This window comes from Pleurodeles waltl, chromosome 9 (assembly GCF_031143425.1).
Source record: "Pleurodeles waltl isolate 20211129_DDA chromosome 9, aPleWal1.hap1.20221129, whole genome shotgun sequence".
Classification (NCBI taxonomy): Eukaryota; Metazoa; Chordata; class Amphibia; order Caudata; family Salamandridae; genus Pleurodeles; species Pleurodeles waltl.
This window is the reverse complement of record NC_090448.1, coordinates 137862553-137880191: the sequence shown is the minus strand read 5'-3', so window position 1 is coordinate 137880191 and position 17639 is coordinate 137862553. Positions and strand designations below refer to the sequence as shown.

The window sequence follows — 17639 nt, the reverse complement described above, 5'->3', positions numbered from 1 at the left end:
ACGCGAGAAGTGCGCGCAAGCGTCAATTACTCAATTGGTTGCTTGGCAACTTCTCCCTCCGAACGAGGCGCGATAGGGACAAGAAACAGGTAAAAATAAAAAAGGGACTATCAAAACACGTCACCAGAGAGGGAATAACATGGCGGCCATCTTAGGCTAGTGTGCATTGTAAGAGAAATGAGTGTATAGACCACTCAGGGACAGCATAAACGACTCACAATGCCCCCATCTGATACAGTAACTTGCTCATTGGCCAACTCGCTACCAAGGGGAGCACTTAATTAAATTATAGAAAGTATAGAGGGGTGTAACCAGCTCCCGTAGGAGATGTTACCACTGAAGCCCAAAGTGTAATCATAAGAGAGTACAATAGTCTGTATCTTTTAGATTGTAAGTAGATGATCAGTCAGCTGATGATTGTTTATATTGACAGGTTGAACCAGGGAATATCATCATTCAACCCTTGGCGATGGGTGTTAAGCCTGTAAACCCAGCGCTGTTCAAGTTCAAAAAGTGGACGTGTACCTTCTGAGGTGCTGGTCTGTAAAACAACCCACCACATATCATCTGGTGTGTGGTTGGACTCAATGTAATGGATGCTGAGTTTAGTTGTGACTCTGCCGCAGCGGATGTTGCTGCGGTGTTCATTTATTCTTGTTTTCACTGCTCGTGTGGTCATACCTACATATCGAAGATTACATGGGCAGGTGATCAAATAGACACAATTGCGAGTGTTGCAATTGGTATGTTTCATCAGTCGCCAAGTTAGTATAGGTTCGAAATCTAGGGTGTCTGTCCGTTTAGTGAGGGAGCATACATTGCATGACCCACATGGAAAGTGACCCTTGACTGGTGGGAGATCCCATAGAGACCTTTGGTTGGACGAGACCGTATTGAGTCTCGGTCGAGTGTGTACTAACATATCTTTAACGTTGGAGGTCCTCTTAAAAGCAAAAACAGGTTTAGGAATACTCTCGCCTCCACTACAGAGAACAGACCATCTTTTATTGATGATCTTTTTGACTGTATTAGATAGTGGTGTGAAGGTGGAGACACACGTCAATTTGGTTTCTGTGGATTTGGGAGTCAGCTGCAATAGTGAATCTCTGTCACTATATTTGGCTCGTTTGTAGGCCGTCCTTATGACTTTATCAGGATAATGGCGGTCATGTAGTTTAGTCTGTAGGTCAGTAGCTTGGGTATTAAATAGTTTGAGGTCACTACAATTCCGTCGAAGACGTAGGAATTGCCCGTACGGTAAATTGTCTCTCAGTGCCTTAGGGTGGTGGCTGTCATATAATAGCAAGCTATTCCGATCTGTCATTTTATGATAAGTTCTTGTCTTCAGTTTACCTCCCTCAATGCTGATCATTAGGTCTAAGAAGGGGATTTCAATGGTAGAGATACAGGATGTGAAGTTCAGAAAGGGATCAAGACCATTAATCCAGGTCGTGAAAGAGTCAACTTCTGAGGCAGAGCCATGCCAGACAACTAAAATGTCGTCTATATATCGACGCCATAGTTTAATGTTGTCAAAGAAAGGATTTGTCTCTGGCAGTATGTAGCGCTTCTCAAAATCATACATATACATGCATGCTAGACTAGGGGCAAAAGTGCTCCCCATCGAGGTACCGCGAATCTGGTGGAAAAGCTTGTCCTCGAACTGAAAAAAATTATTTGTCAAGGCGAGGCTAGCACAGTGCATGATGAAATGAACAGGGGTAGTTGACTCCAATCTGGCTGACAGAAGAGCTGCCTCGACTACCTCCAGTGTAGCTGCCTGTGGGATATTGGTATATAAAGCCTCAACATCAAGTGTGATGAGGGCATGAACATTAACTGTAAGGTTTATAGTTTCAATGAGATTAAGGACATCCTTTGTGTCCCTAAGGTAAGTTAGCGAATGTTGTACAAGAGGTCGTAGAAAATGGTCACAAAATATAGATAATGGTTCAAGGATTGATCCAATCCCTGATACTATCGGGCGGCCCGGTGGGGGAGATCGGCCTTTGTGAATCTTGGGAAGACAGTAGAAATATGGTGTGCGAGGCTTCTCAGTATCCAAAAATTCTGCTTCTTTTTGTGATATCCATTTGTTGACGCGGGCCTCTTCTATCATGCCACGGATCTCAGTTTGTAAATTGGCCGTGGGATCCTGGGTGATATGTGCATAATAGGTAGAATCACTGAGAAGGCGAAGACATTCCTGTCTATAGTCCTCTGTGTCCATCACAACGATGGCACCTCCCTTATCTGCTGGTTTTATGGTAATGTTAGTATCCACTGATAAGTCGTGGAGGGCCTCGTTCTCGGCTCTAGGAATGTTGTTAAATCTATGCCGTGGTTGCGTTTTCATAATGTCGGAGGTGACCGCTTTTTCAAAGGCCAAAACCTCACAGGGCATAGCGGACGTGGGTGGCATGAAGCTGGAGGGTTTCTTTAGCCCAGAATCCTGGGAAGAGTCGTGAGTAGGTTTATCTTTAAAAAAGAATTGTAGTCGAATCTTCCTAAAGAAGCGAGAGAGTTCGCATTGGAGGCGAAAAGGGTCGTCCTTGGGAGTAGGAACATAACCCAGGCCTCTATTGAGTGCCTTCTTTTCATCAACAGAGAGGGGCCTTGAGGACAGATTGACCACTAGATCTTGATTGGTGGGGTTTTGCCCTGGCTCCTTGTTACCATCTGTGGTTCCTCCTGAGACCAATGGACTCTCCTGCCTCTTCCTCGCCTTCTGCCTCTGCCTCTGCCCCTGCCGCGGCCTAAAAAAGGCATGTAAGGTGGCATTGGACGGGGTTGATAGAAAGGAAAAGGTTGTTGCCATGCCATTGGGTGGCCAGGATGGTACTGTGGAAAATTATAATAAGGTTGTGGTCTCTCATCTTCAGTGCTCCATCCATCAGAGGACGAGCTGTGGCTATATTTACGTTGTCTCCTGCCTGAAATGGAGGATTCATCTGATGATATAGATGGTGTATCCATCGTGTAATCCTCCTTGACATAAGGGTAAACCTTCTCTCTATTGAACTTATTGATGTCTTTCTGTAACTTAGTGATCTTCTGTTGCGTTAGAAACTCTTTGGTTTCATTTAGATCCATATTTATCTCTGCGAGTCGACTCTTAAAAGCTGTTATAGAAACAATGGTCTTAAGTGTGTTCTCCATAAAAATAATCTGTATAGCCATAGATTCAGCTAGTCGTCTAGATGTATTGATAATCAAGACCAGCCAATCTCGAGTGCATTTCCATGCAATCTGTGCCCAGTCCTTCCTAAAGACAAGGTCTTGTAGGAAGATCCTGGGCATATTGGACACAAGTAGTCCATTGGGGGCTATGTTTGCTCTGAGGTATTCGGTCATGATAGTCCCATGTAAAACCGTTTTAACCAGATCTCGTTTAAGTGAAGACAGTTTGTCCCATTCTTCCTTAGTGGGACCAGATGGTCCTGCACCATCATTGGTCAGAATGGAGGGGGTCTGCAGAATAGCAGATACAACATCATCATCAAAGCTGAGACCTTGAAAATTATCCATATTAGGAGTCTCAGAGGAATTATCCAATTAGTAACCCCACAGCAAACCTGCTGTACTAGATACTTCAAAAAAAGGAGGGGATGGGAGGATTTATGGTCCAGTGTATATCCTCCAAAGAACTTGATAATAAAATATGATACACTGTTCCAAAAGAATAGGGAGAGGAAGTAAAGGAGTCCTGATCATCAGGAGCAAGAGTCCTCACACACCGTACTTGGTGTCATGCTTCATCATCGGACAGCTCCTCGTCAGACCGGCGCTGCAATGTCTGACGGGCTCCCCCCTAAAACGGGGGGGCTCTTTGCCGGAGATCTTTTGTTTTTGCCGATGATGCCGCGGAGCCAAGTATGGGTCCGTGGGGAAGGAAAGTACAGGAATAAAGGATAAGATTGGCTCAGGACCCTCACTAAGTGATTTATTCTTTGATGTTGGGAAATGGCCAAGATTAAAAGAATAGCAAGGGAGTGAAAATTGAGATAATGCTCAGACACTCACACAAGAAAATTCAAAGCAGGAAGTCGGTAATTATCCGAAATTCCTTAATATGTGGTCGACATGTTTCGCGTCTTGATATGGTCTCAGCCGGATCCTACGACGCTTCTTCAGGACCTATTAAATAATTGGACTTCTTCAATCGAAACCCAAGTGAAAAAAAGAAAAAATTATATATAGACTCCTGCAATCTATCGTTTACAGTCAAAACGTAGTCAGTCACTTACTAGGATAGAACAAGACTGGCTTTTTCCTATCAGTCACCCTAAATACAAAAAGGAACAGAGGTTAAAAATATATAATCTCTTCATTGAACATGAAAGAATAATCCAATCAAGTCAGTGGAAAAATAGTGACAAACTGTGCAACACATCGTGATGGGGTGGGAGGTAGCAACCCATGCTGGTAGTATATTGGTTGGGCTTACCATCTCCACTAGAGAAAAGGCTTCATGGGATCACGTAGGCCTGATGCCCAATACACAAACAATCTGGTCAAGGTAAAACAGAGACATGTAACACGGAGAGCATTCAAAATGAGTAACAAAATAAACAGCAAGGAGTCTGATCCTCAACAGTCAATCAAACGCCTTCAACGGTACCACAATATATGTCAGAAAGACTTAATAATGCAGTCAGATCAAAAAAAAAAAAAAAAAAAAAAAAAAAAAAGGAACCTAATAGTACATACTAATATGTGCAATGAAACACCATTCATTTCATAATAGAACACATCAGTGGTAGAGACAAACGCACTAGATTCGCGATGTCTGTACATATAATTCAATTCATAGTGGCATTTAAGCACGTGCTCATAAATAGTGAAATAGACATGTGCAGGGATTGGAGTTTGAACAGATAATCGGTCTCTCCCCCTTATACATTAAAATGCTCAATGAAACATCAGTCATTCCCACATGGAAAAGCATCAACAGTAGAGACAACAGCACCGGATTCTCGGTGTCTGTGCATGTGGTCCGTTTAATGGTCACAAGTAAGCAAGTGCTCATAAGTATTGAAATGGTCACGTGCGGGGCTTGGAATATTCAACAGGTTATGAATACCTTTCCTTTGTTATCGAAGAAGGCCGGGTAATTAGTTAAAAAGATCGAGATTAACAGTCTCTGAACAGATCATTTTCTTTAGTGACAGAGACACACACACACCGGTAACTAGTGGAGGAGACACTCGACCTCCCCTAAAGGAACCGGTATCTAAATTCAATAGAATGGCATTATGGTCAGACATATCCATAAGGACGTGCAGGTACTCACTTGTGTGCGTATCGGTGTAAGGCGCAGCACCTACCCTCAGGCTCCGTTCCCGAATGAGGCGGAAGCCGAGTGCTCCAAGGGTATAAATAACACGCGAGAAGTGCGCGCAAGCGTCAATTACTCAATTGGTTGCTTGGCAACTTCTCCCTCCGAACGAGGCGCGATAGGGACAAGAAACAGGTAAAAATAAAAAAGGGACTATCAAAACACGTCACCAGAGAGGGAATAACATGGCGGCCATCTTAGGCTAGTGTGCATTGTAAGAGAAATGAGTGTATAGACCACTCAGGGACAGCATAAACGACTCACAATGCCCCCATCTGATACAGTAACTTGCTCATTGGCCAACTCGCTACCAAGGGGAGCACTTAATTAAATTATAGAAAGTATAGAGGGGTGTAACCAGCTCCCGTAGGAGATGTTACCACTGAAGCCCAAAGTGTAATCATAAGAGAGTACAATAGTCTGTATCTTTTAGATTGTAAGTAGATGATCAGTCAGCTGATGATTGTTTATATTGACAGGTTGAACCAGGGAATATCATCATTCAACCCTTGGCGATGGGTGTTAAGCCTGTAAACCCAGCGCTGTTCAAGTTCAAAAAGTGGACGTGTACCTTCTGAGGTGCTGGTCTGTAAAACAACCCACCACATATCATCTGGTGTGTGGTTGGACTCAATGTAATGGATGCTGAGTTTAGTTGTGACTCTGCCGCAGCGGATGTTGCTGCGGTGTTCATTTATTCTTGTTTTCACTGCTCGTGTGGTCATACCTACATATCGAAGATTACATGGGCAGGTGATCAAATAGACACAATTGCGAGTGTTGCAATTGGTATGTTTCATCAGTCGCCAAGTTAGTATAGGTTCGAAATCTAGGGTGTCTGTCCGTTTAGTGAGGGAGCATACATTGCATGACCCACATGGAAAGTGACCCTTGACTGGTGGGAGATCCCATAGAGACCTTTGGTTGGACGAGACCGTATTGAGTCTCGGTCGAGTGTGTACTAACATATCTTTAACGTTGGAGGTCCTCTTAAAAGCAAAAACAGGTTTAGGAATACTCTCGCCTCCACTACAGAGAACAGACCATCTTTTATTGATGATCTTTTTGACTGTATTAGATAGTGGTGTGAAGGTGGAGACACACGTCAATTTGGTTTCTGTGGATTTGGGAGTCAGCTGCAATAGTGAATCTCTGTCACTATATTTGGCTCGTTTGTAGGCCGTCCTTATGACTTTATCAGGATAATGGCGGTCATGTAGTTTAGTCTGTAGGTCAGTAGCTTGGGTATTAAATAGTTTGAGGTCACTACAATTCCGTCGAAGACGTAGGAATTGCCCGTACGGTAAATTGTCTCTCAGTGCCTTAGGGTGGTGGCTGTCATATAATAGCAAGCTATTCCGATCTGTCATTTTATGATAAGTTCTTGTCTTCAGTTTACCTCCCTCAATGCTGATCATTAGGTCTAAGAAGGGGATTTCAATGGTAGAGATACAGGATGTGAAGTTCAGAAAGGGATCAAGACCATTAATCCAGGTCGTGAAAGAGTCAACTTCTGAGGCAGAGCCATGCCAGACAACTAAAATGTCGTCTATATATCGACGCCATAGTTTAATGTTGTCAAAGAAAGGATTTGTCTCTGGCAGTATGTAGCGCTTCTCAAAATCATACATATACATGCATGCTAGACTAGGGGCAAAAGTGCTCCCCATCGAGGTACCGCGAATCTGGTGGAAAAGCTTGTCCTCGAACTGAAAAAAATTCTTTGTCAAGGCGAGGCTAGCACAGTGCATGATGAAATGAACAGGGGTAGTTGACTCCAATCTGGCTGACAGAAGAGCTGCCTCGACTACCTCCAGTGTAGCTGCCTGTGGGATATTGGTATATAAAGCCTCAACATCAAGTGTGATGAGGGCATGAACATTAACTGTAAGGTTTATAGTTTCAATGAGATTAAGGACATCCTTTGTGTCCCTAAGGTAAGTTAGCGAATGTTGTACAAGAGGTCGTAGAAAATGGTCACAAAATATAGATAATGGTTCAAGGATTGATCCAATCCCTGATACTATCGGGCGGCCCGGTGGGGGAGATCGGCCTTTGTGAATCTTGGGAAGACAGTAGAAATATGGTGTGCGAGGCTTCTCAGTATCCAAAAATTCTGCTTCTTTTTGTGATATCCATTTGTTGACGCGGGCCTCTTCTATCATGCCACGGATCTCAGTTTGTAAATTGGCCGTGGGATCCTGGGTGATATGTGCATAATAGGTAGAATCACTGAGAAGGCGAAGACATTCCTGTCTATAGTCCTCTGTGTCCATCACAACGATGGCACCTCCCTTATCTGCTGGTTTTATGGTAATGTTAGTATCCACTGATAAGTCGTGGAGGGCCTCGTTCTCGGCTCTAGGAATGTTGTTAAATCTATGCCGTGGTTGCGTTTTCATAATGTCGGAGGTGACCGCTTTTTCAAAGGCCAAAACCTCACAGGGCATAGCGGACGTGGGTGGCATGAAGCTGGAGGGTTTCTTTAGCCCAGAATCCTGGGAAGAGTCGTGAGTAGGTTTATCTTTAAAAAAGAATTGTAGTCGAATCTTCCTAAAGAAGCGAGAGAGTTCGCATTGGAGGCGAAAAGGGTCGTCCTTGGGAGTAGGAACATAACCCAGGCCTCTATTGAGTGCCTTCTTTTCATCAACAGAGAGGGGCCTTGAGGACAGATTGACCACTAGATCTTGATTGGTGGGGTTTTGCCCTGGCTCCTTGTTACCATCTGTGGTTCCTCCTGAGACCAATGGACTCTCCTGCCTCTTCCTCGCCTTCTGCCTCTGCCTCTGCCCCTGCCGCGGCCTAAAAAAGGCATGTAAGGTGGCATTGGACGGGGTTGATAGAAAGGAAAAGGTTGTTGCCATGCCATTGGGTGGCCAGGATGGTACTGTGGAAAATTATAATAAGGTTGTGGTCTCTCATCTTCAGTGCTCCATCCATCAGAGGACGAGCTGTGGCTATATTTACGTTGTCTCCTGCCTGAAATGGAGGATTCATCTGATGATATAGATGGTGTATCCATCGTGTAATCCTCCTTGACATAAGGGTAAACCTTCTCTCTATTGAACTTATTGATGTCTTTCTGTAACTTAGTGATCTTCTGTTGCGTTAGAAACTCTTTGGTTTCATTTAGATCCATATTTATCTCTGCGAGTCGACTCTTAAAAGCTGTTATAGAAACAATGGTCTTAAGTGTGTTCTCCATAAAAGTAATCTGTATAGCCATAGATTCAGCTAGTCGTCTAGATGTATTGATAATCAAGACCAGCCAATCTCGAGTGCATTTCCATGCAATCTGTGCCCAGTCCTTCCTAAAGACAAGGTCTTGTAGGAAGATCCTGGGCATATTGGACACAAGTAGTCCATTGGGGGCTATGTTTGCTCTGAGGTATTCGGTCATGATAGTCCCATGTAAAACCGTTTTAACCAGATCTCGTTTAAGTGAAGACAGTTTGTCCCATTCTTCCTTAGTGGGACCAGATGGTCCTGCACCATCATTGGTCAGAATGGAGGGGGTCTGCAGAATAGCAGATACAACATCATCATCAAAGCTGAGACCTTGAAAATTATCCATATTAGGAGTCTCAGAGGAATTATCCAATTAGTAACCCCACAGCAAACCTGCTGTACTAGATACTTCAAAAAAAGGAGGGGATGGGAGGATTTATGGTCCAGTGTATATCCTCCAAAGAACTTGATAATAAAATATGATACACTGTTCCAAAAGAATAGGGAGAGGAAGTAAAGGAGTCCTGATCATCAGGAGCAAGAGTCCTCACACACCGTACTTGGTGTCATGCTTCATCATCGGACAGCTCCTCGTCAGACCGGCGCTGCAATGTCTGACGGGCTCCCCCCTAAAAAGGGGGGGCTCTTTGCCGGAGATCTTTTGTTTTTGCCGATGATGCCGCGGAGCCAAGTATGGGTCCGTGGGGAAGGAAAGTACAGGAATAAAGGATAAGATTGGCTCAGGACCCTCACTAAGTGATTTATTCTTTGATGTTGGGAAATGGCCAAGATTAAAAGAATAGCAAGGGAGTGAAAATTGAGATAATGCTCAGACACTCACACAAGAAAATTCAAAGCAGGAAGTCGGTAATTATCCGAAATTCCTTAATATGTGGTCGACATGTTTCGCGTCTTGATATGGTCTCAGCCGGATCCTACGACGCTTCTTCAGGACCTATTAAATAATTGGACTTCTTCAATCGAAACCCAAGTGAAAAAAAGAAAAAATTATATATAGACTCCTGCAATCTATCGTTTACAGTCAAAACGTAGTCAGTCACTTACTAGGATAGAACAAGACTGGCTTTTTCCTATCAGTCACCCTAAATACAAAAAGGAACAGAGGTTAAAAATATATAATCTCTTCATTGAACATGAAAGAATAATCCAATCAAGTCAGTGGAAAAATAGTGACAAACTGTGCAACACATCGTGATGGGGTGGGAGGTAGCAACCCATGCTGGTAGTATATTGGTTGGGCTTACCATCTCCACTAGAGAAAAGGCTTCATGGGATCACGTAGGCCTGATGCCCAATACACAAACAATCTGGTCAAGGTAAAACAGAGACATGTAACACGGAGAGCATTCAAAATGAGTAACAAAATAAACAGCAAGGAGTCTGATCCTCAACAGTCAATCAAACGCCTTCAACGGTACCACAATATATGTCAGAAAGACTTAATAATGCAGTCAGATCAAAAAAAAAAAAAAAAAAAAAAAAAAAAAAAAAAAGGAACCTAATAGTACATACTAATATGTGCAATGAAACACCATTCATTTCATAATAGAACACATCAGTGGTAGAGACAAACGCACTAGATTCGCGATGTCTGTACATATAATTCAATTCATAGTGGCATTTAAGCACGTGCTCATAAATAGTGAAATAGACATGTGCAGGGATTGGAGTTTGAACAGATAATCGGTCTCTCCCCCTTATACATTAAAATGCTCAATGAAACATCAGTCATTCCCACATGGAAAAGCATCAACAGTAGAGACAACAGCACCGGATTCTCGGTGTCTGTGCATGTGGTCCGTTTAATGGTCACAAGTAAGCAAGTGCTCATAAGTATTGAAATGGTCACGTGCGGGGCTTGGAATATTCAACAGGTTATGAATACCTTTCCTTTGTTATCGAAGAAGGCCGGGTAATTAGTTAAAAAGATCGAGATTAACAGTCTCTGAACAGATCATTTTCTTTAGTGACAGAGACACACACACACCGGTAACTAGTGGAGGAGACACTCGACCTCCCCTAAAGGAACCGGTATCTAAATTCAATAGAATGGCATTATGGTCAGACATATCCATAAGGACGTGCAGGTACTCACTTGTGTGCGTATCGGTGTAAGGCGCAGCACCTACCCTCAGGCTCCGTTCCCGAATGAGGCGGAAGCCGAGTGCTCCAAGGGTATAAATAACACGCGAGAAGTGCGCGCAAGCGTCAATTACTCAATTGGTTGCTTGGCAACTTCTCCCTCCGAACGAGGCGCGATAGGGACAAGAAACAGGTAAAAATAAAAAAGGGACTATCAAAACACGTCACCAGAGAGGGAATAACATGGCGGCCATCTTAGGCTAGTGTGCATTGTAAGAGAAATGAGTGTATAGACCACTCAGGGACAGCATAAACGACTCACAATGCCCCCATCTGATACAGTAACTTGCTCATTGGCCAACTCGCTACCAAGGGGAGCACTTAATTAAATTATAGAAAGTATAGAGGGGTGTAACCAGCTCCCGTAGGAGATGTTACCACTGAAGCCCAAAGTGTAATCATAAGAGAGTACAATAGTCTGTATCTTTTAGATTGTAAGTAGATGATCAGTCAGCTGATGATTGTTTATATTGACAGGTTGAACCAGGGAATATCATCATTCAACCCTTGGCGATGGGTGTTAAGCCTGTAAACCCAGCGCTGTTCAAGTTCAAAAAGTGGACGTGTACCTTCTGAGGTGCTGGTCTGTAAAACAACCCACCACATATCATCTGGTGTGTGGTTGGACTCAATGTAATGGATGCTGAGTTTAGTTGTGACTCTGCCGCAGCGGATGTTGCTGCGGTGTTCATTTATTCTTGTTTTCACTGCTCGTGTGGTCATACCTACATATCGAAGATTACATGGGCAGGTGATCAAATAGACACAATTGCGAGTGTTGCAATTGGTATGTTTCATCAGTCGCCAAGTTAGTATAGGTTCGAAATCTAGGGTGTCTGTCCGTTTAGTGAGGGAGCATACATTGCATGACCCACATGGAAAGTGACCCTTGACTGGTGGGAGATCCCATAGAGACCTTTGGTTGGACGAGACCGTATTGAGTCTCGGTCGAGTGTGTACTAACATATCTTTAACGTTGGAGGTCCTCTTAAAAGCAAAAACAGGTTTAGGAATACTCTCGCCTCCACTACAGAGAACAGACCATCTTTTATTGATGATCTTTTTGACTGTATTAGATAGTGGTGTGAAGGTGGAGACACACGTCAATTTGGTTTCTGTGGATTTGGGAGTCAGCTGCAATAGTGAATCTCTGTCACTATATTTGGCTCGTTTGTAGGCCGTCCTTATGACTTTATCAGGATAATGGCGGTCATGTAGTTTAGTCTGTAGGTCAGTAGCTTGGGTATTAAATAGTTTGAGGTCACTACAATTCCGTCGAAGACGTAGGAATTGCCCGTACGGTAAATTGTCTCTCAGTGCCTTAGGGTGGTGGCTGTCATATAATAGCAAGCTATTCCGATCTGTCATTTTATGATAAGTTCTTGTCTTCAGTTTACCTCCCTCAATGCTGATCATTAGGTCTAAGAAGGGGATTTCAATGGTAGAGATACAGGATGTGAAGTTCAGAAAGGGATCAAGACCATTAATCCAGGTCGTGAAAGAGTCAACTTCTGAGGCAGAGCCATGCCAGACAACTAAAATGTCGTCTATATATCGACGCCATAGTTTAATGTTGTCAAAGAAAGGATTTGTCTCTGGCAGTATGTAGCGCTTCTCAAAATCATACATATACATGCATGCTAGACTAGGGGCAAAAGTGCTCCCCATCGAGGTACCGCGAATCTGGTGGAAAAGCTTGTCCTCGAACTGAAAAAAATTCTTTGTCAAGGCGAGGCTAGCACAGTGCATGATGAAATGAACAGGGGTAGTTGACTCCAATCTGGCTGACAGAAGAGCTGCCTCGACTACCTCCAGTGTAGCTGCCTGTGGGATATTGGTATATAAAGCCTCAACATCAAGTGTGATGAGGGCATGAACATTAACTGTAAGGTTTATAGTTTCAATGAGATTAAGGACATCCTTTGTGTCCCTAAGGTAAGTTAGCGAATGTTGTACAAGAGGTCGTAGAAAATGGTCACAAAATATAGATAATGGTTCAAGGATTGATCCAATCCCTGATACTATCGGGCGGCCCGGTGGGGGAGATCGGCCTTTGTGAATCTTGGGAAGACAGTAGAAATATGGTGTGCGAGGCTTCTCAGTATCCAAAAATTCTGCTTCTTTTTGTGATATCCATTTGTTGACGCGGGCCTCTTCTATCATGCCACGGATCTCAGTTTGTAAATTGGCCGTGGGATCCTGGGTGATATGTGCATAATAGGTAGAATCACTGAGAAGGCGAAGACATTCCTGTCTATAGTCCTCTGTGTCCATCACAACGATGGCACCTCCCTTATCTGCTGGTTTTATGGTAATGTTAGTATCCACTGATAAGTCGTGGAGGGCCTCGTTCTCGGCTCTAGGAATGTTGTTAAATCTATGCCGTGGTTGCGTTTTCATAATGTCGGAGGTGACCGCTTTTTCAAAGGCCAAAACCTCACAGGGCATAGCGGACGTGGGTGGCATGAAGCTGGAGGGTTTCTTTAGCCCAGAATCCTGGGAAGAGTCGTGAGTAGGTTTATCTTTAAAAAAGAATTGTAGTCGAATCTTCCTAAAGAAGCGAGAGAGTTCGCATTGGAGGCGAAAAGGGTCGTCCTTGGGAGTAGGAACATAACCCAGGCCTCTATTGAGTGCCTTCTTTTCATCAACAGAGAGGGGCCTTGAGGACAGATTGACCACTAGATCTTGATTGGTGGGGTTTTGCCCTGGCTCCTTGTTACCATCTGTGGTTCCTCCTGAGACCAATGGACTCTCCTGCCTCTTCCTCGCCTTCTGCCTCTGCCTCTGCCCCTGCCGCGGCCTAAAAAAGGCATGTAAGGTGGCATTGGACGGGGTTGATAGAAAGGAAAAGGTTGTTGCCATGCCATTGGGTGGCCAGGATGGTACTGTGGAAAATTATAATAAGGTTGTGGTCTCTCATCTTCAGTGCTCCATCCATCAGAGGACGAGCTGTGGCTATATTTACGTTGTCTCCTGCCTGAAATGGAGGATTCATCTGATGATATAGATGGTGTATCCATCGTGTAATCCTCCTTGACATAAGGGTAAACCTTCTCTCTATTGAACTTATTGATGTCTTTCTGTAACTTAGTGATCTTCTGTTGCGTTAGAAACTCTTTGGTTTCATTTAGATCCATATTTATCTCTGCGAGTCGACTCTTAAAAGCTGTTATAGAAACAATGGTCTTAAGTGTGTTCTCCATAAAAGTAATCTGTATAGCCATAGATTCAGCTAGTCGTCTAGATGTATTGATAATCAAGACCAGCCAATCTCGAGTGCATTTCCATGCAATCTGTGCCCAGTCCTTCCTAAAGACAAGGTCTTGTAGGAAGATCCTGGGCATATTGGACACAAGTAGTCCATTGGGGGCTATGTTTGCTCTGAGGTATTCGGTCATGATAGTCCCATGTAAAACCGTTTTAACCAGATCTCGTTTAAGTGAAGACAGTTTGTCCCATTCTTCCTTAGTGGGACCAGATGGTCCTGCACCATCATTGGTCAGAATGGAGGGGGTCTGCAGAATAGCAGATACAACATCATCATCAAAGCTGAGACCTTGAAAATTATCCATATTAGGAGTCTCAGAGGAATTATCCAATTAGTAACCCCACAGCAAACCTGCTGTACTAGATACTTCAAAAAAAGGAGGGGATGGGAGGATTTATGGTCCAGTGTATATCCTCCAAAGAACTTGATAATAAAATATGATACACTGTTCCAAAAGAATAGGGAGAGGAAGTAAAGGAGTCCTGATCATCAGGAGCAAGAGTCCTCACGCCCTCATCACACTTGATGTTGAGGCTTTATATACCAATATCCCACAGGCAGCTACACTGGAGGTAGTCGAGGCAGCTCTTCTGTCAGCCAGATTGGAGTCAACTACCCCTGTTCATTTCATCATGCACTGTGCTAGCCTCGCCTTGACAAAGAATTTTTTTCAGTTCGAGGACAAGCTTTTCCACCAGATTCGCGGTACCTCGATGGGGAGCACTTTTGCCCCTAGTCTAGCATGCATGTATATGTATGATTTTGAGAAGCGCTACATACTGCCAGAGACAAATCCTTTCTTTGACAACATTAAACTATGGCGTCGATATATAGACGACATTTTAGTTGTCTGGCATGGCTCTGCCTCAGAAGTTGACTCTTTCACGACCTGGATTAATGGTCTTGATCCCTTTCTGAACTTCACATCCTGTATCTCTACCATTGAAATCCCCTTCTTAGACCTAATGATCAGCATTGAGGGAGGTAAACTGAAGACAAGAACTTATCATAAAATGACAGATCGGAATAGCTTGCTATTATATGACAGCCACCACCCTAAGGCACTGAGAGACAATTTACCGTACGGGCAATTCCTACGTCTTCGACGGAATTGTAGTGACCTCAAACTATTTAATACCCAAGCTACTGACCTACAGACTAAACTACATGACCGCCATTATCCTGATAAAGTCATAAGGACGGCCTACAAACGAGCCAAATATAGTGACAGAGATTCACTATTGCAGCTGACTCCCAAATCCACAGAAACCAAATTGACGTGTGTCTCCACCTTCACACCACTATCTAATACAGTCAAAAAGATCATCAATAAAAGATGGTCTGTTCTCTGTAGTGGAGGCGAGAGTATTCCTAAACCTGTTTTTGCTTTTAAGAGGACCTCCAACGTTAAAGATATGTTAGTACACACTCGACCGAGACTCAATACGGTCTCGTCCAACCAAAGGTCTCTATGGGATCTCCCACCAGTCAAGGGTCACTTTCCATGTGGGTCATGCAATGTATGCTCCCTCACTAAACGGACAGACACCCTAGATTTCGAACCTATACTAACTTGGCGACTGATGAAACATACCAATTGCAACACTCGCAATTGTGTCTATTTGATCACCTGCCCATGTAATCTTCGTTATGTAGGTATGACCACACGAGCAGTGAAAACAAGAATAAATGAACACCGCAGCAACATCCGCTGCGGCAGAGTCACAACTAAACTCAGCATCCATTACATTGAGTCCAACCACACACCAGATGATATGTGGTGGGTTGTTTTACAGACCAGCACCTCAGAAGGTACACGTCCACTTTTTGAACTTGAACAGCGCTGGGTTTACAGGCTTAACACCCATCGCCAAGGGTTGAATGATGATATTCCCTGGTTCAACCTGTCAATATAAACAATCATCAGCTGACTGATCATCTACTTACAATCTAAAAGATACAGACTATTGTACTCTCTTATGATTACACTTTGGGCTTCAGTGGTAACATCTCCTACGGGAGCTGGTTACACCCCTCTATACTTTCTATAATTTAATTAAGTGCTCCCCTTGGTAGCGAGTTGGCCAATGAGCAAGTTACTGTATCAGATGGGGGCATTGTGAGTCGTTTATGCTGTCCCTGAGTGGTCTATACACTCATTTCTCTTACAATGCACACTAGCCTAAGATGGCCGCCATGTTATTCCCTCTCTGGTGACGTGTTTTGATAGTCCCTTTTTTATTTTTACCTGTTTCTTGTCCCTATCGCGCCTCGTTCGGAGGGAGAAGTTGCCAAGCAACCAATTGAGTAATTGACGCTTGCGCGCACTTCTCGCGTGTTATTTATACCCTTGGAGCACTCGGCTTCCGCCTCATTCGGGAACGGAGCCTGAGGGTAGGTGCTGCGCCTTACACCGATACGCACACAAGTGAGTACCTGCACGTCCTTATGGATATGTCTGACCATAATGCCATTCTATTGAATTGAGATACCGGTTCCTTTAGGGGAGGTCGAGTGTCTCCTCCACTAGTTACCGGTGTGTGTGTGTCTCTGTCACTAAAGAAAATGATCTGTTCAGAGACTGTTAATCTCGATCTTTTTAACTAATTACCCGGCCTTCTTCGATAACAAAGGAAAGGTATTCATAACCTGTTGAATATTCCAAGCCCCGCACGTGACCATTTCAATACTTATGAGCACTTGCTTACTTGTGACCATTAAACGGACCACATGCACAGACACCGAGAATCCGGTGCTGTTGTCTCTACTGTTGATGCTTTTCCATGTGGGAATGACTGATGTTTCATTGAGCATTTTAATGTATAAGGGGGAGAGACCGATTATCTGTTCAAACTCCAATCCCTGCACATGTCTATTTCACTATTTATGAGCACGTGCTTAAATGCCACTATGAATTGAATTATATGTACAGACATCGCGAATCTAGTGCGTTTGTCTCTACCACTGATGTGTTCTATTATGAAATGAATGGTGTTTCATTGCACATATTAGTATGTACTATTAGGTTCCTTTTTTTTTTTTTTTTTTTTTTTTTTTTTTTTTGATCTGACTGCATTATTAAGTCTTTCTGACATATATTGTGGTACCGTTGAAGGCGTTTGATTGACTGTTGAGGATCAGACTCCTTGCTGTTTATTTTGTTACTCATTTTGAATGCTCTCCGTGTTACATGTCTCTGTTTTACCTTGACCAGATTGTTTGTGTATTGGGCATCAGGCCTACGTGATCCCATGAAGCCTTTTCTCTAGTGGAGATGGTAAGCCCAACCAATATACTACCAGCATGGGTTGCTACCTCCCACCCCATCACGATGTGTTGCACAGTTTGTCACTATTTTTCCACTGACTTGATTGGATTATTCTTTCATGTTCAATGAAGAGATTATATATTTTTAACCTCTGTTCCTTTTTGTATTTAGGGTGACTGATAGGAAAAAGCCAGTCTTGTTCTATCCTAGTAAGTGACTGACTACGTTTTGACTGTAAACGATAGATTGCAGGAGTCTATATATAATTTTTTCTTTTTTTCACTTGGGTTTCGATTGAAGAAGTCCAATTATTTAATAGGTCCTGAAGAAGCGTCGTAGGATCCGGCTGAGACCATATCAAGACGCGAAACATG

At 43.4% G+C, this 17639-nt stretch overlaps 1 protein-coding gene across 2 annotated transcripts in view; it reads left to right on the top strand.

Moving 5' to 3' along the window:
* The window catches only part of FGD3 (FYVE, RhoGEF and PH domain containing 3), a 554715-nt gene that overhangs the window by 125520 nt on the left and 411556 nt on the right, over positions 1-17639 (top strand). The window lies entirely within an intron of this gene.